Raw genomic sequence first — 8,695 nt, 5'->3', positions numbered from 1 at the left:
GCAGAAAAGGCACCTACTGACGTATTTAATTTAAAAATCTTTTTGCTATGGCAGGAATTCACTGCATGCACCAGTTCCATCTTTAACAGTTTAACAACAAATATATTAGTAATGGGGCTGGCTATATTATATATATATATTAAACAGATATAAATATGTTAGCAGCAGATATAAATGTGTTAATGATGTGAATTCACTAAAAATATGTAACATACTTTCAAAGAATATTGAAACACTGGGTGATAAACAGATACTATTCCAACAGTTACCAAAAAAAAGAACTTCTTAATTCCTTGTCTTTTAAAAATATGATAAATATAGCTTCCCATGATGTTTCTAGAGAAAAATACGTGCATATTTGACCGTGGAGTATTATTACAATTCAAACATTTACAATTACAAACAGACGGCCATTGTGTCAAAAACACCTCTATGTTTTCTCTTTTTTTGCTCACGAAGTTGACCTTTTCTTAGAGAATTAGCTTTACGATGATTATCAATTTCACTTGTAAATTTAAGCTTTGCAAGATTCTTCCTGTTTTTGGGAAAAAGCACTTGGTTCTAGCTTGTTGTGTAAAAAACTTGTAATTATTTTTTACAAACATATTTGTACGTTTATATGCTATCCAGTTCGAGTAAAAACAGTAGCCTATTGAACGTATAATTTTTGCACTGCACTTAGATCAATGCAAACCAGTATATCATATAGCTGGTTATAACATTTTGAAATATCGGAGAAACACTGTTTTAAGCACACGGACAAAAACCACGTTGATTCGCCTGAAAGTCGTGCAGTATATTTTCTGAGTAATAATAATTCTTCACAATTAGAATCCCTTAAACTTACTTAGCTCAAGCTGCTGTCATTGCATTTCAAGTTAGTCAACTTCCGCAGTAATCTATGAATAATTTTATAATAGTAACCGTGTGTCAAGCGATACTGGTAAGTGTGAACACGCTGAGCGTCACTTAAACATTCTATATACAAAAAATCCCAAAATTAAATTTTTAGGCTCTTAGGGTACCAAAACTACTAATACTACAACGATTCAAAACGTTTAATAAATATAAAAAGTACAAAAAACACAAGGTCTCCAAAAAATTTTTCATCGGAACCTATTTGGGCCACCCAATCGACAATCGATATTCCCCGACCATTAAATTCCATTTAGATATAGTATACATTTTTATGCGGAATTTGGTACATCTTCAAGCCGTTTTAATCTAGATTCTATGGAGGATTTTGCAGTTCCTTGTTTGCAGAGGTCTTGTTCGGACCTTCCAGAAGCTGCACGACAACTAGAAATAACATAAATTGTTGATTTTGGACAAAAAAAGAAACTTCACGGTTTCGGTGGAGGTTTGTTCCGCGTAAACGCATTGGATAATAGCTGATGTTCGCTCAAATTTCGAAAAGACGCACTATTTTTTGCCATAATAGGTACGCTATTTTATCTTGGAAAAAGCTAACTTTCCTTTGGGACCAAAAATTACGAGCGAACGCATCTCTGCTTCAACAAACAGCCCGCTAAAATTTGTCCGAACCATGTATTTATCTATATATATATTCATATCAAATATTAATATCAGAATTTTTTTGCGATCAGTTCTTAAGCTGTAGGCAATGCACAGACGCATTGTCTACAGCTTCAGTATTTCGCCATGTATGCAGACATAGAAGATGAACGAGCGGACACCAAGCATTTTTTTACGCACCTTCCTAAAATGTTGTTGAATGTATATATTGCCATGTCAGATCACATTATGTATTATAATCTGATCTAATCCACTTGTTAAAATAGCAGATAGGCGAACCAATATGTTCTGGCCCGGAAGAGCTGTCTCCATGCTATATAGAAGTATCTAATTCACACTGTTGTATCTACTTACTGCTACGAGGCTTCCAAAACTAGCGGCGACAGCGCACAGCATCGATTGCATGCTATGCCAACAGTGCTTGATAGCCAACGTTTTCATTTTTCTTTCGAAATAGGCCTAGCTAGGTATCCGCCAATTGCCGCGTGAAAATTGAATCGAGTAAAGTAGTTCTCTTGCATCAAATATGTTTTTTGGCCGGAGCTATTGTTGACAAAGAAGAAGTATGTTGCCTTTCTGTTTCTAAGGCTTGCGGTTCTTCTCTGACAGCTCCACGTCTTTCGACAAACTTCTTCGCATTTTTAAGTCGAAATGACTACAAAAATTACCTGTCCAGATAACAACGTTAAGTTATCGATGTTTTTCCATACCTATATACATGGACGTATGTCGACGTGTATGTATAATTAGTCGTCAAAGTAGCTCGATGTCCTACATTTCTAGGAATCTACCTGAAAATAAAACAGGAAACTGGTAATAATTCATCGGGAAGAGATAAATATGCCATGAGAAAATGCAGCTAACTAAAACAGAGCAGGTCATCATAGCGCCAAACCAGTTTAGTTACATATTCCATTCAGTCTTTTATGCTGATAATACCCGTACATTATGCTTGTATGCCCTACTGAGGCGTTTTCGGCTACGTTTAAGAAGGAGGCTAAATACACCCTGTACCTAAAGCAGAATCTTGCTATGGGGCTTTCGTCATATGGCCGGAACGCATTTTGCTTCAAATGACTGCAATATGTATTCTCAACGTGCATACCAAATGAGGATACTTTTAGCAGGTATTCTCTGGCCATCAATTTGCTAGTATTGGAACACTATTTATTTATAAGATTGACAAACAGTGCAACAAACGCGTTTTGATCGTGCGTAAATATTTAGGAGCCTCGAAATTGTATTTACTTAATCAAAAGGGCCTCTTGGGGGCAGCTGTCACTTGGCGCTGTATCTAGCAATGGTACTCACCAAAAGGCCAGAGCATCTTATCTTTAGAAAATGGAGCAACCTTACTTCAGCTCCTGCATTAGCGTGCTGTGCCTAACAATAACAATTCTTACATGAAACCTATTGTCGAATCACTGCTAACCACACCTTATCAGAGTAAACTTAAGCCGAATATTTTGAAAATGACCTCTTAATCCGGCCCAAGACGCATTTTTACCGCCAATCACATACCATGTTTCAGTAAAACTAACACATTTAATACATCATTCTCACGCAAACACAGCTGTTTAGTTGCGTACGTGCATAGAAACGTACAAAGATTATTATTATTTGCGTTTCGAACAAGGGGTTCGGTTTTACTGAAGGTGTCGTGGTCCTATCATTACCTGGGTAAGTGATGTCAGCACCGGACACTTTTTCTGACGGCGTCAAATATGTATCCCCCATTTGCGCTTTCCGTACGCACGTACGTACGTAAATTTTGCCACGGCAGAAGCGTCCCACGCGGCCAAACAAAGGTACAAATGACATACAGAATGAATGATAAGCGGCGACTAATGGATAGCGCTAGCAGCAGTTTTTGACAAAGCCAGGGCAAATAACATCACCCCAGCAGCAGCGAAAGAAAACACATTTCCTAAAAAGAGGACAAGACAGGGTAATACATCCATAAAAGGCCTGCTCTCAGACGCAGCTGCATAAAGAGCGAACAAGTGCAGCCTATACAATGTTTCCGGATGGACTGATGAAAGACATATATATATTTGTTTCGCGTGCAGAGTGATTGTTTTTTGAATTAATCAGGTACCATTTCAATTGTAAGTTTAGGTTTAGGTATGCCCCCCCCCCCCCCCTGTATGCGCGGTAATTTTTCATCGGAAAAATCAGTCCACCTCTAAAAAATGTAGTAACAAGCAACATTACTAAAATCACTTAATTTTTTTATACTTAATAGTAGCAGAATTCAAGTACCTTTATTCCTTAAGATTATGTTTTACTGTGTATGTCATCTTTTTACGTGTATGCGCATATCATCTCGTACACCTATACGACGCCTCTAATGAAAGGAAGAGCTTATACATAATACATGTGCATATCAATCGGAGATCCGCAACGCCCGTGTTAGTACACGACCATCCAAATGCTTGAAATATACTGAAACAAAAAATGATGCCAGACATTGCAATAGTAAACCTTGAAGTACCTGGCAATCGTGATGTCTTTAGCGGCTAATGCAAGAAAATAGTTCAGTTGTTTACGGGTAGAGGCTGAAAAAACGCATCGCAATGAAGTGGCAAGAAGGGATATTTATCCGGTTTTTTGGCACTGGTGATCCTGCCACATTGTCGTAATAGAAGGACAACAGCAGCGGAAAGGCCATGCTTGTTTCGTCCTCTAATGCATCTATTAGTTTGTGGCTTTGGTGAACTTGTGGGCGCAGCTTAGCGGTAGTCTGGATTATTCCTGTGTGTATTTCTTATCTCTTTCGGTTTCTGGGAATTTTCCCCACATGTAGTTTTGTCGTTAGTTATTTCACTCTCGCCTATAAGGACTTGTTAATAAAGACACCATTCTTCCGATAGGAAATTATGCTGGCGTTCACTAAACAGTAAAGGCTAAGCTAAATGGATTTGTAAGTTAAAATGTGAATGCCTAGGCCTAAAGGACGTTCACCCATTGCGGTCGAACGTAAGAGAAGAGTTAGAATTTATTGGCTTTGGCTCGCTTGCATAGTTTCCATAGAATTTAAAATAGCCTGTACTGATTATTGTAGTATAGTATGTTCTTACTTTTGGCTAGCTGGGGACTGGTCAGGAGACAGGACGTTATATGCAATTGAAATTATGGTTGTTGTCTTATTTTTACTAAAGCTACAAGCTGTAGCAGACGATCCGACAATTGAATATGTTGAACACAATGGCAGTTTATTTGATGTTGATAAAAGCAGCAATCGCTATCCTACGTGCTGTTCCCAACGATCTAGGATCGCAGATAATATTCCGTAAAAATTAGTGCTAGTACTAAAACTAGAGAATTTGAATTTAGGAAACTTCCTTTTGCCGTAACCACGATACATATATAAAGTCAATTAGCCCTTCGCGTTCCAATGTGCGGGCGCCCGTCGGCCCGGATTTAACTTCTGTAAGATTTAGCTCAGACGCATGCGGATCAACTCCCTGAGTTTGTCACTGCTGGAATGGGTCGAGCACAATGATTTAGGTCGGAGAATTTTTTTAAAGGTATGTTTCTATCGATTACCAGGCGCATAAGGACCTTAGGATTCACACATATATCTTGCTCGCTACAGAGACTGTTAAGAGGTTTTTCTATGCGCGAATTGAGGTTAACTATCGGAATTTGTTCTTGAATAATTCATCTCTGAGATCACAGTTAAATTTTCTGTGCTATAAATTGATACGTTTACAGCGTTTTATCACATTGACCGTTTAGCTAATACCAGTATAATCTGCATGGCGATTTATTTCGACGCCTATGGTATTTAGGTTGCTTATACCAAGTATAGTGAGCGGGAATTCCATACAGGTAGCAAGCAGCCTTTTATAAACGTTCGTTAGCCGTGGCTGGATGTTCTCCGCTTTAAATAGGAAGTTCTTCGTTGTCCTGCCTTTTCAGTGTGAATTTATACTACCTTAAAGCCGTTGTTACTAACCTGTTATGTTAGGCGTTCTGCGGCGGGTTAGACGGCGGTTGGTGGACCTAAGGGCACAAAAGCTTGCATAAGACGCTAACCAGCGTCACAATGTAAAGTATTTTTAGATAATTTAAGCTGAATCCACAAGGAATCTAATTTGACGTGCGTCGGCGACTTTTCATCGTATCTGTACAAACTGTATATCTTCCTCAGTGCATATATGTCCATTATTTATTGCCTATTTATTGCTGTTCTCCTCCACTCCGGTAGATTGGCGTTTGTCTATTAAGACTTTTCCTAATCCAATGTACTTTCGGCGTGTAAATATAGCACACAAGAAACCCCACTACTGCTACTCAAATCCGTTACCCATATCTGCTAAAGTTGGGGAAAAGTAAACCTTTTATTTTATCCGGATTTGTACCATATTTCTTCCCAGTAGAGTCAATCTGATCTCACAGACCAAACTTTCAATGTCGTCGCTGAGTTTGTCATTACCTATAATATGCAACTGAATTATAAGAGTGGGAAATTATATTTTAGCTTAGTATTCAGGTGTCTTCCTAATTCAGAGTTATAGACTCAACAACTTTTCCGCAACTGTTACAAGCCTGAATAATGAAGGTTGCTAAACATTAATAGACCTATGATCAGCTATTTTCCTTAGGTACTTTTGCGTGCTTGCGTACCGCCCATGGCCAAAAACTATTAGCACCGCTGCTTCTACCTGGCGCTTCACTAACAATGGGTATGACTTAGAAGACAGCTTTTTTCTTCATTTCTTCACACAGCGATGGCGGACGGCTTTATAGTTCGCTTAAGTGCCCTGGCACTTTGTGAAGGTCTCTTTAAGTTGCACATTTGTCCTGACGTGGTGTCACTGTCCTTGCTGAACATAAACTTAGTTGGATTACTGTGTTTATCGCATGCTGGCTTACTGGATGTGTGAGGCCTCGCTCGTCTATAGCCAGCACGCTCCGGCAGATGTCGTAAGCTGCTGTATGTTATAATAAGAACCAGCTAAACCATCTGCTATTAATGCATTGCTCGCAAGGCAACTACGGGACGTGGAATACGCACGCGGTTTGTCTACGCTGACACACGAACGGACACATAAACGCAGTAGTGTGTGTTACTCTATTCTCGTTACTAGAATAGATACTTATTAAATGTTTGGATGAAGGTTCCTGCCAAAGTACAATTTCTTGTCCACAACGTTTACTTGAACGACATGCAAAATCCGCTGTCAACCCTACCGAGAGAGAACGTATTCTGAAACTCGTAGGCAAAACAGTTTTGCGAACTCAGATGCTGCTCAGATAGCATTACAACAGTGTGACAGTAGCAGGGTTAAAAAATGCGCGTGTATTTATTGTGTACGACTCTTAGCTAGATAACTACATCATCGAGTACGTAAAATGAATTAGGTTAACGATAGGAGTTAGAAAAAATTATTCTTCCCCAAGCATCCATAGTCCTTGAATTGTAAAGCTTTATATACATACGCAGAACAATAGCTGCTTCATAAAGTGTTGGCATTAGTGATGGTGGGCTTCATTACATAACACACTGCATCGTTTTCGTACTCAATATATCTAACCACGTTCGATTGGTCTAAAAAAAGGTTTTCGTAGTTTCAGACTTGGTTAAGCATGCAATCTGGTTTCGGTCTAGGCCACGTTATTACACGTGAACGCTAGGGGAAAATATTTTCTTGTAGGAAAGCAACCGCAAAAAACCAACGAGACTGGCATTGATAAATATATATATATATATATATATATATATATATATAATGTGGCGTTGCGTTATTGACTTTGTAATATGCGGCTACGTATGGAGTAAGGCCTTACTTTGTTTAGGGCCTTATCGTCATGATGCAAATTAGATACAACCTTCGTGGGGAAGCTGCTTTGCATTTAAAAGGCATCTACGCACCAGCACCATAAGAAGAAAAAGGCTTGAGAACTTGGAGAAAAATAAACTTTCAAGTGGTATAAGTGTACGCGCACTCTCTCTGAATGTTCACCAGTACCTTATAGTTTAGTTATCCTTATTAGAAAGGCTATCTACGCGTACAAAGACCGCTTACGAATCATTTGGTAGCAGCGTTGAAACTAGCACTGGCCTTTTGTTTGAAAATGGTCGCACTTGCTATTTCCTTTAAACAACGATCGTAACGAAAATAGTCCATATAATAACTAAAAAGGCTAGCTCTGATTGATTGTTTATCTTATAGACAAGCCCTTAGTTGTTTCATCTATCTTTTTCAGTGTCAACAATTTCTATTGAAGTGCTTTTCCCCACCGGTTGCAGCAATGCTAATGTAGATAACTAATAGAAACATATTTATTCTGGCAAAGACACGGGGAAAGTAAGTGGATTTCAGTGTATTACTGGCGAAAGAGTTGCAAGTTGAAACTCCATATCCGCTTATATAGCAGACAGCCCACGTTGTGAAAGACACATCGGCGATTTATAATAAAAAACAAAAAGCAGACCAGTCATGTGTTCTTGAGATATAAAAAAAAAAAAACTGGCAACAAGTAACATTCCAATTATGAATAATGTTGATATTAACTGACCGCTTGACGCTACGAAAACATGTACCCCACGTTCTTATTGTGTCTTAAATTAATGCATATTAGGATTTGAAAAGGTACCTTTAGAAAATCGACCGAGTAGATTGTTTCGAGGTGTATAAAATTAAGATAAAGTTCCACCAGCCCAGAAGATGCATCATTTTCCTATCAAGGCTAATCTTATTGATGTTATTACGGTCTATATACTAGACACGTCGAGGTGAGGCTGGGCATTTTTGAACTGGCATACCTTCAAAAAAATGCGTCGCTGGAAAACTACGTTTTGCTCGTTAGCAGTATAAACACTTGGTTTTGATTTGATTATGAATCTTCGGTTAAAGTTTTGGTGATATACATTTGTGTTGATAGTATAGATCTTACATCGGCACCCCAAGGCAGAACAAAAGATTTATGATATTCTTTTTTCCTCTGGATATCTGATGGACATATTTGGTTTAAAAACACGGTCCGTTTCTGTCGAATTGAATTTAGGGCATATTAGAGGGAACTTTTTTCTCGAGTCCTACGACTCACGGGCATGAAGAATTTCCGGGCTATAATCACGATCAGGATTGAGGATCACAATACAAACTGCAAGTGTGTTTTACAGACTCATACTCATTTAACTATACTT

The 8,695-nt window shown here is 38.5% G+C and overlaps 1 long non-coding RNA gene across 1 annotated transcript; it reads right to left on the bottom strand.

Annotated features, from left to right (window-relative positions):
* Positions 1-771: 771 nt before the first annotated feature.
* LOC147752903 (uncharacterized) lies at positions 772-3,402 on the bottom strand. The gene is made up of 2 exons (XR_015312808.1): positions 3,213-3,402; positions 772-2,327 (listed from the first exon to the last, which is right to left on the bottom strand). It is a non-coding gene; the product is annotated as an uncharacterized LOC147752903 (long non-coding RNA).
* Between the last annotated feature and the right edge of the window lie 5,293 nt (positions 3,403-8,695).

Source organism: Varroa jacobsoni, unplaced genomic scaffold (assembly GCF_002532875.2).
Source record: "Varroa jacobsoni isolate VJ856 unplaced genomic scaffold, vjacob_1.0 scaffold_898, whole genome shotgun sequence".
Taxonomy (NCBI): Eukaryota; Metazoa; Arthropoda; class Arachnida; order Mesostigmata; family Varroidae; genus Varroa; species Varroa jacobsoni.
The sequence above is the reverse complement of the archived record's forward strand: the minus strand, read 5'-3'. Positions and strand labels throughout refer to the sequence as shown.